The sequence below is a fragment of the Apus apus genome, chromosome 22 (assembly GCF_020740795.1).
Source record: "Apus apus isolate bApuApu2 chromosome 22, bApuApu2.pri.cur, whole genome shotgun sequence".
Taxonomy (NCBI): Eukaryota; Metazoa; Chordata; class Aves; order Apodiformes; family Apodidae; genus Apus; species Apus apus.
In genome coordinates this window covers 2525583-2539703 of record NC_067303.1, presented here as the reverse complement: position 1 = coordinate 2539703, position 14121 = coordinate 2525583, and the positions used below count along the sequence as shown (strand labels likewise).

At 50.0% G+C, this 14121-nt stretch overlaps 1 protein-coding gene across 3 annotated transcripts in view; it reads right to left on the bottom strand.

The window, feature by feature from the left end:
* The window catches only part of NTM (neurotrimin), a 334211-nt gene that overhangs the window by 121341 nt on the left and 198749 nt on the right, over positions 1-14121 (bottom strand). The window lies entirely within an intron of this gene.

Sequence of the window (14121 nt, the reverse complement as noted above, 5' to 3'; positions counted from 1 at the left end):
AAGCAAGATGGCTTTTTAATAAATAAAACCTTTCACCAAAAATAGCTGCACCGTCATCTATAATCCCCTGAAAACTTAAAAGGCACGAAGCTGAGGCACAAAGCAATAGTTAGCAGCCAGGGGGGTTGGTGATGAAATAAGGCAGCCACCCTCAAACCTTTACCAGCCAAAAAAACATACACAAAGCCCTTCTGCAGAGACCTGCAAAACACCTCACCCTTCCATCACTGTCAGCAGCAGTTTGCAAACTACCTAGTACTCACAAATTCCCAAAGCTTAGGCAAGTACTATTCCTGTTTTAACACAGGGGGGGTGGAAAAGAGCAGCAAAATGACTTCATCTGCAAGGGTGAACTAGTGCTGCAAGCAGGAGGGAGGATGCAGCAGCCCCCCCAAGCCCTGCCTGAGCCAAACCAGGGGTGGGACCAGGCACCCAGCCACGGGGCCACCTCCCCTTTCGTGTCTACCAGCACCATCTCCCCTTTCCTCCAAGTCAAACAGATTTGTCCACAAAACCAGCTCCGGGTGGCCCAGCCTCGCCCAGCAGGTACAGATGGGCTCGCTGATCAAGATGAATCATTTGGCACATTCAAACGACCTGGACGCAACCGCAGAACGAGCTTCTTGCTCAGCAGCTCCTCCCCAGCCAGGGCATCGGGGGGGGAAAAAGCAAGAGGAGCCTCCAAAATAGGGAGGACCCCCTACATCTGGCCCCTCTGTCTCACCTCCCCACCAAGGTCTGGCTTGTTTGCTTCACCAAAACCCCCTCCCCACTCTCAGACAAGGTTAATAGGGTAGAGAGAGAGCATCTGTTTACGAGAAGGTTATCAAGTGAAAGGCAGTAACGCAGCCTCCAAACCAGCTTTTCATAGCCTCTTACTTATTATTTAATTTGGCTCCAGTACGTGAAATTAGGCTAATGGCTGTTAAGTGGTTAAGGCACACACATTGTCCATCTGCCGAGAAGGCTCCAGGCCGTTGTTCTGTTTCAAAGGCTAAGGAGGAAAAATAATATGAGAGTTGCATGCTGTTAGTTTGAGAGCTCATCAATGCTCTTTCTCCCTTTTTCCTCCGCTTTTTTATTTCTTTTATCTCCAGCACTTTGCCTGTTGCAGCATTAGGAACTTCTGGAAAGCGAGTTACTGGCCTTTTTATTCTTTCTTTTTTTTTCCTGTCACTGCTGTTGAGCTTTATTTTTTTTTGCCTTAATTTTTTTTCTCAGGGAAGGGAAGGGTGAGCCAGCCAGTTCCAGCAATGCCACAGCCACCAGCTGCTGCAGTCTTGCAATCCAGGAATGCAAAGTCCAGCATCCCCTGTTTGACACCAGCTGCACTACCAACACAACCCTGAGCTTTTGGCTCTTCTCCTTGACCCCAGGACTGACATGATGGAATCAGTCTCTCCATCATTGTCTTCATGGTTTTCCTTATACGCAATCTGGGATGCTCAACTCCTTCCCACCTGGACTCCTTGCTCCATTTAACAAGTAGCTCCACCAAAGGAAACCACCCATTCCTACACATTTTAATCTTCAATGCCACAGGCTCAGGCTAGAGCTGCCTCTTCCTTTGAATCTCACATTAGGCCAGTGCCCACGTGGGTTCTCAGGTGTCTTGTACAAGATTTGAACTCATTCTGCCATTATCTTAAGAGAACTCGTGAGGTCTCTAAGACCTCTACCTGCCTGTTTTTCATGGAAGTGATAGAAATGTAACATCCAGCCCTCTGTAAGACCTGACTGAAATCAGCCAGCTGATTCTCAAAAGTTAGCAGAAGGACAAGGCTTCAGGGCTGGATAAAGCTGCTGCATGGCTGAACCCAGTTTTATTCAAAGAGGCTGTTGGGTGGACATGAAAGGAGCTATAAAGAGCACCATGGGCATTTCAAGCAGTTTTTGGCTGTCTCCCCAGGAGCAGGCACCTGGGATTGCTGCTGTCCAACACCCCCCCAAGGCTCACACTTTGCTTGTGCTTGGTATTTGACTTCAGGAATCTGGGAGTGACACTGAGGTGGCACCACAGCTTGGGACCTCCACGGCACCGGCAGCAGAGAAGGTGTGAGCAGTGAGCCCATGGAGCCCTGGCAGGCAGGGAGCAGCCCTGCCCACCCTGGGGTGTCCCCACAAACCAAAGCCCACATGAGAAGAGAAACTGCTTTTCAGAGGGCAGCTCTGGAGAGGAGCAGGCTGAGACCAGGGGCACTGCAAGCAGGGGAGGGATAGAGCCCTCGAGCTGTGGCAAAAAAATAACAGTCCAAGCCAGCTCTCTCCTTTAAGAGCCATCTCCAAACAAGAAGGGTTATTTATGGGGACGTGAGGAAGGAGAAGGCAGCTGAAGAGCATTTCTCATTTCCCTCCATTACTGCAACAACCCCACTTGAAATCCAACTTTATTTCTTCCTTCTTTAGCCAGGAGAAAAAAAAAAACAAAACACCACCAAAAAAACCCAACACGCTGCAAACAAAGTCAACCTTCCCTCCCGTGTTATCCTCCTGGTTTTGCCAGAGGTTAGCAGGGCTGTTTCAGACTCACAGCAGGAGAAACAAGCAGCAGTTGGCACTACCTGGAGAAAAGATTAGAGAATTTATGAACAGGCTTGTCCCCCAACCTCTGCCCAAGGGTTCGCTATTCCTGGGTACAGCTGCAGTATCAGCACGGGCTCCTGCTGGCTTTAGGCTTTATCCCCATCTCCTGCTTCTCTTGACAGGCATCTTCATGAATTACTCTCCCTCTGTAATGTATCTATTTTTGTTCATTAGCTGTGCCCAAGGTATATAAATATATATATACACACACACACTAATTTGTTCTCTGTGTGCGACAATGGCTGGTGTGTGCAGAATGCAGGCGTGCTCGGGGGTGGTTAGTTGTAGCCCTCAAATCCAAAATTACCACCCATCTATTCATTTTGATACTCATCTCTTGGGTTCCTGCAGAACCTGGCCCAGAAGGCAGCAAGCAGGCTCCACATTTGGGGAAAGGATGAGGAAAAAAGGAAATGAAAGCGAGGAGCAGTGCTGATCGTGCTGCCTGATGCTGGGATAAAGAGGCTGCAAGCTGGAAAAACCACCAAAGCGAGATGCTGAGCCCATGTCCTGCAGCTCTGCACCTGCTTGTGCTGACAAATAAAGTCATGGCGTGCAAAGCTGTCAGGGATTATGGGAAAGGAGAGCAGGATTGAGGGAAACTTGCCCGGATTTGGCCAACCGGCGTGGAAAACTTTCGCTGGTGCAGCAAGTGAGCTGCTGCAATATTTTTTTAGGCTGGTAAAACCCCTGCCTGGACAGATTTGTGTGTCTGTGCTGTTGCCAGTCCTGCTTATTCCCCTCGCAGGCTGGTAGGAGCTATTAAGCTATCCTAGCAGAAGTCTGACACCAGGAGAGTTTTGTGTGAATAGCATATCCCAGCAAATCTGCAGGATAGAGAACATCTAAAAATCAGGTTAAGGGATAAATACTGACAAGCCCTGACTGAAGGAAGAGTCTTCATTCAAATGTCTGCACAAACCAGAAGATTGCTATGGTTTTGCCAAAATTATACTGAACCAGGGCAGCAGGGATGGGAGAGCAGAAGGAGCAGGTGAAGCCCAAAACAAAGGACTCATGTGAACCTTGCCAGGGTTTTACAGACACTTCAACCTGGAGCATGGATGGCTCCCACCTGGATTTGGGGGGGAAAGCTGGCACAGCAGGACTTGTAGGAAGCCTCTGAGGAGCCCTTCGAACTAGCAGGCTGCCAAGCAGCATATGCAAGGAAGGGAAGAATTACAGCGCTTTGCCTCTGATCATCAGTGTTTTGAAGGGTTTTCTTGGCCTTAGTTGCCAGCAAATTTGGCAAGAGGTTTCCCAAGCAGCAAGCTGACAGTTGTAGGAAGGAGGGTGGCTTTATCCAAGACATAAAAATCCAGGGAGATGGTTTCAAACTAAAGCTGAAGGGAAAAGAGACACAAAAGGAAACATCCCTGATGGGCACAGCAGCTGCTTCAGAGGCAGCAGGGAAAACTGGTGGAAATGAAGATGAGCTTGGAGCAGAGTTTATCCCAGGCTGCAGAACCAGAGCCTGGAAGGAGGAGAATTGAGGACAGGCTCCATCTTTTTCCTCCGACTGCTTTAAGAGAGGGAAGCTTTGACCCTCTCCTCCCAGGGGTACTGGGAAGAAGCAGGAGATGCTCACAACCTGCAGCCTCACTGGTGGGATGGGCAATCGCTCTGTCCCTGCTGGGATCTGCAGCCTGGGCTGTTGAGGAGTGTGATGGATGAAAGGGAGGGAGAGGAGGAGGAAGCTGCATCTTAAGGCTCTGCAGCAGCAAATGGCCTTGGCGATTAAAACTGAGTGGGCAGTTGTGTATCACTCTGGATTTTCTGCCTGTTTCATCGCTAGCAGTGACTCAGGAATATTCCTCATCGCCCTCCAGCGAGGATGTGATCGTTTTCTGCCACTTGAGATGAAGCTAATTTTACAGCAGCTTAGAGAGAGAGATGTCATGTGCTGATGTCAGTGCTGCCTGCATCACACATCAATGCAGCACTGCCAGGCTACACTGGAAGTTTTGCCACCCCATACTGGGAGAGAAACACTGTGGGCCAAGGGAGGGTTGTCTAGAGCTGCAAGGGTCCCTGAAAGATGAAAGGAGCAAAGCAGTAGAGGATCAAGACTTCTCAGCAGGGAGAAAGACAACAGCAGCCCTGCTTCAGTCAGGTTTGTTAGGAGGAGAAGCATCCAGACTGCCTGGAGGTTTTGAATATGCTCCTAATAGGACAAGAGTGCTGAGCAAGACTGATGAGCTCAAAGGACAGGCCCCTATGCTCGGATCCAACCCAGTTCCCCAGAGACGACAGTTACCAAACCCAAGATCTGATGCATAAGGAGCCCACTCTCCAAAGGGAAAAGCATTTGTGGTGCCAGTGCCAAATTGCTCCCTTGGCACATGAGAGCCCAGGGCTGGGTTCCCCACTTCATCCTACCTACCCTCTCCATGGGGCTGGGCCGGGCCGGCAGAGGAACCGGTGCCACCACCGGCACTGCAGCTGGACTGCCCAGGCTCCTGGCTGGGAACCTACCAGCCCTCCAGCCACATCCAAATGGGTTTTCTTGCTCGCTGATGGGGCCATTCATTTCTTTTTGAGCTGCAAAAGCTGCCTTCACACCAGGCCCTGGCAATGCCTTGCTGGGCACCCTGGGCGAAGCCACAGTCTCCCAGCCACCGGCCGGGATGCGATTCCTTGACAGCCCTGGCTTGAGGAGCTAACTGGCAGGGGTGGCTGCATTTGCAGGGGAAACGGAGCGGTACTGCCAGCTTTTAGTGACAAAAGGAGTGTTTATAACAGGCGTGGTGACAGCTGTCCGAATGCCACATTTATTTACAAAACGTTAGTTAAATTACTGACAGTTGGCGCTGCAAAGGGAAGCTGAGGGAAGAGCTGAGAGAAGAGCTGACATCTCCCCATCGCACCAATTCAGCAGCGCCGCGGTGCCTCTCTGCTTCCAGCCTCCCCTTCCCACTCCCAGCTGCAAACCCCCTTGGTGCTGAGGACATAGCTCTGCCCCTTCTCTCCCCACTGGACCTCCATGGGGTTCCTGCTGCAACTCCCACCTGCCCCAGAGGGTCAGTCCCAGGAGGTTGGGTGAAGTTTCTCCTACACAATGCACTGTCATGGGGCCTTCAGTCTTTTCTAGAAGGACCAAGAGGTTATGAATCAGCCTGTGATCTCTTCAGCCCTGTCTGTTCAGACTGCTTAGGGCAGTGCCATTTGAATGGATGGAGGTCACCAGCCAAACAGCCAAAAACGTCTGGCATGCTGGTTCCAGACTCATGGAGGTGTCCGAGGTGAAGGGCCTTGTGTCTCACTAAACAATGTCAACAGTCTGCATGCTGCTGGCTTGAAACCAGCAAGGAAATTGCAGCTGCTGTCCTCCAGGAGCCAAGGACAAGCAGGGAAATTTAGGAGCCCCAGCTGACATGCACCAGCAAAGGTGTCTCCCTCAACCAACCACCGCCATGACGAAGCAATAACAACCAGAGATGGGACTTTGATCTTCTGACCATGTCCTGCCTGACACACAATACAAGCCCCTAGAGAAGGGAGAGGCCTGCTTTAATTTCATGAGTACACAAGCCAGGGCTGATGGATACCTTTTGCTCCTCATGTTTGTAGAGGACCAAGTCCCACCACTTCACAAACACACACACCATTGGAGCATCTCCAAGCTTCTCCCACCCAAAACTGCTGCATTTTGCCCCGACTCTCACACTGTGCAAGTTTGCTGAGCAAGCAGGGTCACAATGTGCATTGGCCAGGATGAAAACTGGCCTTGGAAAACATATATTCAACATCAACTCTGATTCAAAGCAGAACAGCTCCTCCAACTAGAAGAAAGCAAAAAGCAGGATTAAATATGATGGGAAAATTAACTCTAAAATCTAAAGCAGTTCAGAGGTGAGAAGTCACAGAATTTTTTCAGCTGAAGAGAAACTCTATGTATCCAGAAATCCTTCCCTTCTGAGACTGAAAGAAATCAAAATTGCACTGTTTCCTAGAAGACATTTAAAAACCCAAAACCTCACTTCAGTTTGATCAGAGTGTTTCCTGTACAATTTGACAAGCTGCTTCAATCAACTCATAAAATCAGGTGAAAAGAAGGAAGTATTATTTCTCCAACCAAATCTGCCCTTTTCCCAACAAGGGAATTCTAAACTAAACATTTCCCAGTCAAGGTATGCAAGAAAGAAATGGATTTATTTTTTTTTTAAGGAAAAATATCTGTTTCAAAAACAACAGAAAAATTGTGCTGCCTTATGTAATAAACTGTACAAGCCTGAATTTTGTGAATAAAAGCATGAGCAGGAGGTGAACTCCCACTGAACTGCAATGCAAGATAAGCATCAGACCTTTCAAGACTTGGAAAACACTTGCTCAAGTGTTCACCTCGGTCACTCTTCCTTTGAACTCCTCAAGAGCTTTGTACTGGACTGTAAAAGGAGAACAGGGATGTAAGATAATACAGATTATCCTGGAATAAAGCCCTACACCTATCATATACTGAATTTGGAGAACTCTTGGGTGAGAACCTAAATATACCTTCAAAGACCAGTAAGTTCAAACCATCTTGAGGTGGCTCTGAACCATCTGAGCTGCCCTGTTCTCCCTCCCTGCCTTGAATAATTTGCTTTTCTTGACACTTTACCATTATGCTTCTTGTTAGACACGTGGAAGAAACCTAAGTCTGAAAAAAGCAGCATTTTTGCTGAGCAGAGGATGTGAAGCTGGGAAACGATCCCACCATGATAAAAAAAAAAATAAAAAAAAAAAAAAGAGGAAAAATAAATAAATCCAAAGCAATAAATGTTTGGATCGTGTCCGGGGCTCTGCATGTGTCTGATAAAACAGACGCAGGTGTCAGAGCCATTTATGGTTGCAGGCACAGAGCTGGTCAAAATCTCCCATCTCTGGGACAAAAAAAAAAAAAACACAACTGTGATATTTCACCAGCTGCTCATGTTGGAAGGTGGTTTTATTCCTTATTTACTCTGTCCTCATTGACATGCAGAGCTGGACTCGCATGTCTCCAAGTTTGACCCTTGGTGTCCTTTCCTCTTCAGCACTCTCCCCAAAGGTGTCCTCACCTCCAGACCAGGCTCAGCTCTCCAGACCTTGTCTCCATCTCCCTGACACTGGTTCTTCCAGGGGAGAATCCAGCTGAAAAGCCAAGTTTGCCTTCAGCCTGTCTGTACCCACCCATCTGCTCTTCTGCCTCCTCACCTTGCATATAAACTAAGGACTGCTTCCCTGCATGACTGCTGGTGGCAAGAGCCAACCTCACTCACTGCCAGCTGAAGCATCCTAATTTAAGGCAATATTTTTAATATACTAGTGATTAAGAAGTGTTTGACATTCCAGGAGATGCTGTAACATCCAGGCAGATAAACCCGAGTCTCAGACTTGGCTCTTTCATGGCCTTGCACCTCTGAAAACCAACCTTAAGGAGAGCATTTCCTACACATTTATTTATTTATTCCCATTTATTTACCTCTTTATCCCCAGGTATTTCCCGTTTGCTTTGCAAAGGGGCCACACACAACAAGGAGCAAACTCCTGCTAGGAGAGGGCTCTCCACGCTGCCGTTCCACAGGCAGCCTCTGAGCACTTTGCATAGTGTAGCAGGACCACAACACTGTCTTTCAACCTGATCCACAGTCTATTTCAGTTAGGATAAAGACTTGTGGTGACATTAATGAGCACTGGATCAGCCCCTTTGTCAGTGTAAATCTCTCTGCTGCATTGTGGGGATTGCATTTTCCCATTTGCTTGTCCATTTGGCTCTGTATTCTCATATCTATTAGTCCCTCCTCCCACTGATGTGGCTGTAGTTTAGTTCCTTCCTGATTTTTCCCTTTCCTGCTAAAGGAAAATCAGGGTGTCTGAGCTCAAACTGGTAGGGTTGGGTGGGCCTGGGAGAGGAAAGAGCAACTCTGCTAGATCAAGAGGAGGATTTTTCCAACAGCATAAGTTGGAGTGACTCCAGTGAAGCCAACAGAAGAGGTAAAGATTTAGGCAACCTGAAGAAGACCCATGTCCCAAACCCACTTCTTGCTAACACTTGTATGGAGCTGCCAGTTCACACTGTGCAAGACCAAACAACCACATGCTGGCCCCAATCCCTGATTTTGCTTCAGCTCCTACCTGGTGATCAGCCACCTACCACCCAGCTCTGCAGTACCACAACCCTACACCATGTACCCCTGCAACAACAAGTAGCCCCTTTAAACACCAAGAGAGGGCAGGACACTGGTGGACATCTGCAGTGCTTTCCAGTAGGACACTCTGAGCATTCTCCTTACAGATGGATGCATCCTGCCACAAAAAGACTGCAATGCAAGCAGATGATTCATGGAACCAGAGAAAGGAAGTGCTGCAAGTGTCACACATGAAGATACACATTTACAGGACCTAGGAGGGCACCTAAAGTCACACAAAGAGTCCACAGCAGGGCTGAGAACCAAACCTTCATTTATAATCCCAGCTTAGAGATCAGAAATGCCACCTCAGCAACCCTCCACTGGCCAGCTTCGTCCCCTGCAAGGCTGCTCTGACCTCCCTTCCTCCTCACCTTTCTTCCTCCCCCATCAGCCCTTCCTATCCCAGAGGAGCAGGGTACAAATCTGACTTAAATCTTCCCAGAGCCGGTAGATCAGAGATGCTTAACCCTCCAATGGAGATGACAGCTCCAGAAAAACATACTTGTCCCCTAGGAGACCCCAGCCCAGACAGCTCCAGTGAACTACAAGCTCTACCAGGAGAGCTATAAAGGGAAACCCTCCTCTGGCACAGCAATCAGGAGCTTGTCTCATCTCAGATGGAAATTGCACTCAGGGAAAAGAAAAAAAAAAATAATCCATGCATATGACAGTTTGTTGTTTTTTTTTCCCCCACTTTAAGCTGATTCCATCTCTGAGCTGGGAGAGAGGTGGCGAAGATTTGCTGACATGTCACTTTAGCAATAAAGTCCCTTTCAAAAACATGCCATCGCAAGCAAAGCCATCCGCTCGCAAGCTGCAAACAGCCTCCAGCATCACACGTGGGCACCACGGGGCTCCTGCAGCCCCTCCGAGGGAGGATCTCCAGGAACATGGACAGGAAAGCCTGGCCAGAAAGGAGGACCCAGCAATGATGGGAGGAGGGAGACAGGGGTGAAGCGGCACTGATGGGAGCAGAACTCAAGTCCTAACCTGCGGTACTGCTCGCAGTGTGTCCCTGTCCGTGCCAAGGGGGTGGAACTAGATGATCTTTAAGGTCCCTTCCAACTCAAACCATTCTGTGATTGTATTACTTGAGAGGTTTGGAGGAGGTGAGTGTGCTGGAGTCAGGGCAATAACCTTTGTTGTTTAATGCATGTGTTGGCAGCTCAGTTCCATCCTCACCCCATGCCCACAGGACTGCTGGTGCTGGTCCCATCCAATCCCATGTGCTCAGAAATTCTTCACCACTCTGTAACCAGCAACAGCAAAGTCATTACACCTTGGATTCCAGGATATGTTCCCCATTCTGGGCTTGGGAAGTGGGCAGGGAAGCAACCAGGAGCTCTGCTGGGTGAGGCTCTGACATAAATAATGGCAGCAGGACAAAAAATACCAGGTACTGAGCTTGGAGACCATCAGAACGGGAGGAATATTTCACGGGAGCATCACGGCACAGGCCTGGGGAGGGAGATGGACACTGAGCTGGTAATGAGGAGCTTGGCAGTTGTGCAAGGGTAGGAGGAGTTGGCCAGGCAGGGCCAGAGATGGGAGTGCTGGGACGAGCAGTGTGTGAGTCAGGGTGTCCGAGGGGTTTGGCAATGAGTGGGAAAGTGCTGGACAAGCAACACCCCTCGCTGGGGTAATTGCAGCTCCAAACACCAGCACAGGTGGGAGTGGGGAGCCTCGAGCAAAACAAACACAGAGCTCTGCTGCTACCAAAGGAGCTTTAGCAATCACAGCTGGACCCTTTCGTGGACAAACCTCTGCCCTCTCTTGCTCTTACTTGCACCAGGAGCCCAGCCCTGCAGCCAGCAGTGCCCTGCAAAGCTCCTATTGCTTAACCCCCAGGACAGCCAGTGCTCCTTTCTTGGAGACAGAGAATCTGGAGTGGGATCCCCTGCCCCCCCAGCAGGTTTTCTGCCCTCACTGACTGCAAACCACGAGGGCAGCTGCCCAAACCCTCAGCAGAGAATCACCCTTGCTCAAGCCCCAGCAGGAGCAGATCTGCCTTGGAACAGGGTGGGGACACAAGGCAGCTGCTGGAACACACCACACTGTCCCCATCAGGGACCAGCCCTGTTCTTATTACACAATAAGGACATCAAAAGGCAAATTCCTGTGCATCAAGAGGGAAAGATGGGGCAGCAAAGAGTCACAGAAAACAGACCTGTTTCTGAGAAAGATATTTTCTGCTTCGCTAACGAGCACTTTCTGTTTGCATGTGTCAAACAAACAGCCTTGATTTTGTTTTGTTTCACAGCCAAGTTATCATTTATCCAAAATTACTTCAGGAGCACAACAGGGGCAAAATAAATTTGCAAAACAGGCTTAGGTAAACCATGGCAGATCTCAGCAGCAAAGTGTGTTGCCCTTTTCAAACCCCAAGTGCAAACCATAGGAAACATCAGGGTTAAAAACAAACAAAACAAAAGCCATCTTTGATTCATGTTCAACTCAGATCTGACTTTTGGAATCAAAGCTGGAACAAATAAAGCCATTGCATCACTCTGTCAATAAAACAAGGAGATGTAGAGAGAAGTGACCCTCATCCTACAGCCCAATCTGCCCAAGGGATGGGTGAATTTGGGGGACATCATGCAGGCACCTGTGCCTGCTGCTGGGATCGTCAGAGCCTCGCCGTGGAAAGCGCTGACTGATGCCAATTAAAGTGAAATCATAATCAAGCCATTTGTTTTGGTGCTGACAGAACTGCTCCCAAGGTCTCAGCAATGCCTGGACTCAGTTCAAGCACTGGATGAAAAGTTCAGGATGGGTCTTCTTCAGCACGAAGCACTCACTACCAAGGAGGGCAGATGCTGCCTGGCCGTGGTGGGAGGGGGTGCAGACCAGCCTCATCCTCCCAACAAAACATTCCAACCTTAACCATTCTGTGATTCTCTGTCCTTTCTACACATGCAAACCCTCTGTGTAACCCCAAAAGCAGGAGCAGATCCAGTTCAGAGCCCAATGAGTGCATCAGTAAAAACACCCAACTTGTTGGACCCAACACCCACACACCCTGTTCCTATTCCTGCAGGGTTTTGTTGCATCCAATACGTCTGCCCCTCCTACCCTGGATGGCAGCTCTATCCCAGGGTTTAACCCAAGATGTAAATTCAATACAGTGACCTAAAGTGCTGGTACCAAAACTAGACATGACTGTACCCTCCAGCAGACACCATGAGACAAAAGGAAACACCTGAACATCTCTGGTGACTCTGGTCTTGACTTCTAATGGCACACTTAGAGTAGCCAGGTTTGCATGGAGCAAAGCTCGTGCCTTTTCCTACAGGAAATTCTCCTTGTGGCCGTCAATCCGCCTCCTTTCTCTGGCACTGAATTAGCTCTGCTCACAGGGGTGGTGGGGACAGAGCTGAAAAGAGCCTCCTTGGCTGACAGCAGCCCAGGGTGCTGGGCACCCTGCCACCCAGATTAAATAACCCATTCCCAATAGCCAAGCCCTCTCCCTTTGCAGGGGACATAGGACTTTGCAAGCACTTCAGCAACTGCTGCTGCGAAGTTCTCCACTTACTCTCCCTTTTGCTTGTTGTGAAAAACCAAGCAGGCACCTCTAGAAACATCTCTTTCCTTCCAAATCCTTGGCTGCAACTCACTGTCCTCCCACCTCGCATGGTGGGAAAAGAGAAGAATCCTTTTCTTTCCCCCCTTCCTGTGCCCCCTTCCCTGACTGCCACCCTGGCAGAGGGCAGGGCTGCTGCCTGCACACCGGGCAGCAGCAGCAGTGGGGTCTGCTGAAGCCTTTCTGAGCTGCATTGCTATTCTGAACAAGTTAACTCCTCCACACCAGATCGATGGTTCCATCGGGCCGGGAGGGGAGAGGGCAGGAAGATTCACGCTTCCTTGATTTCCTCATCTAGCAACGTGTGGTTTGCACGTGCTCTTCTCTCAGCTCCTGCCAGGGCACAGCACAGCTGCAGGGACCAGGACCCACCAGGGGATGCAGCAAAGGAGCCCTGCTTGCTGGACCCCCCACTCCCACCTCAAACCAGAAGGAAAACACCCCACAATGCCAGCACAAAATCCTCCACCTCTCCGGCTACCAAACCAGTGCACTGAGCTGGCAGCAGCAGCAAGGCATTAATTTCCAAGAGCAATGTCCACTCTAGGGGCAGGACAGTAGGAATATCATCTACCCAGTTCACACATCCCACAGCCCACGTACCCATCTCCTGGGGCACATTTGTACTGATGAGGTGTCTGCGTAGGGACACGGACACCCCATGCCACATCCCTGGCCACCAGACCAGCTCCCCAGCTGAATGGGATGAGCACACAGCAGCTCTGGGGCAATGACAAGCCACTGCCCTCCCTCACCAGGGCAGGATTTGTTCCCTTTCTCACCACACCTTCCTGACAGAGGGAAAGCATCCCTCCTGCTGACTCACCCAGCTTCCCTTTTGTTCTTCACAGACATCAGGCAAGCACCTGGTGCCAGGGCAGAGCACCCAGAGCACTGGCATGATCTGTGCCAGGAACCCTCTGCAGGCCCCCAGCAGGGCACGAGCAATTTGCCTCCACCCAGTCAGTTTGCTGAGCACCAGTGCCCATTCCACCCTGCTGCTGCCACCTCCTGTGTATTTTACCACCCAGACCTTCAGTAACCCAACCCCCTCCCTTTTTGACACCCTCATGCCATGATCCATATGATTTTTGGTGCTTGGAAGAGCCCAGAGATTCAGGAGAAGAAAGGAACTACTTCTTTATTTTAGTCCAACTCAATGGGGTGAATTCCTAAGCCTGTCTTCCAGCCTTGGCCACCCATCTCCAAGCCTCTTTGCCCAGCCATGCCATGACGCAAGACAAATCCGGAGGGATGGTGCAACACAGCTCCCTGGGAACACACAAGGTCTGGGGAGGCAGGGGGGGCTGCAGGAAATACATGGGAAGGGGATTCACATTCCCAGGGACCAAACCCAGCCTGTGGTTCAAGTCCTCTCAGCCCTTGGAAAAGGAGACCCGGGTCAAATTCCTCCAGAGGTCTTTTTAGCCCCGTTCCACTGGCTGGCGTGAGGCAGGAGTGCGGCTCACGGCGCACACCCAGCTGGCCACACAGATGTTGGTGTCACCTACACAAGGCAGCACCAGAGGAAAGTCACTCCCGAGCACGCCGGAGTTGCGAGCGCTGCTTCCCAGCGCTGCAATTAAAACCTGCCTTTTTATTTTTCATCTCCCCATCAAACATCCTCTGGGATGACTGCGCCCATCTGCTGCGAGGACAGGGACGGCAATCTGGGCATAACGTGTCCCAGAAGTTCTGCCCATCAGAATTTCAGATATTTTATTATTTTTTTGGCAGCCTCTGCAACCCTGAGATTGCTGCTGCAGGCGACAGGACACCAAAGCAACACCCAACCCCACGTTTCCC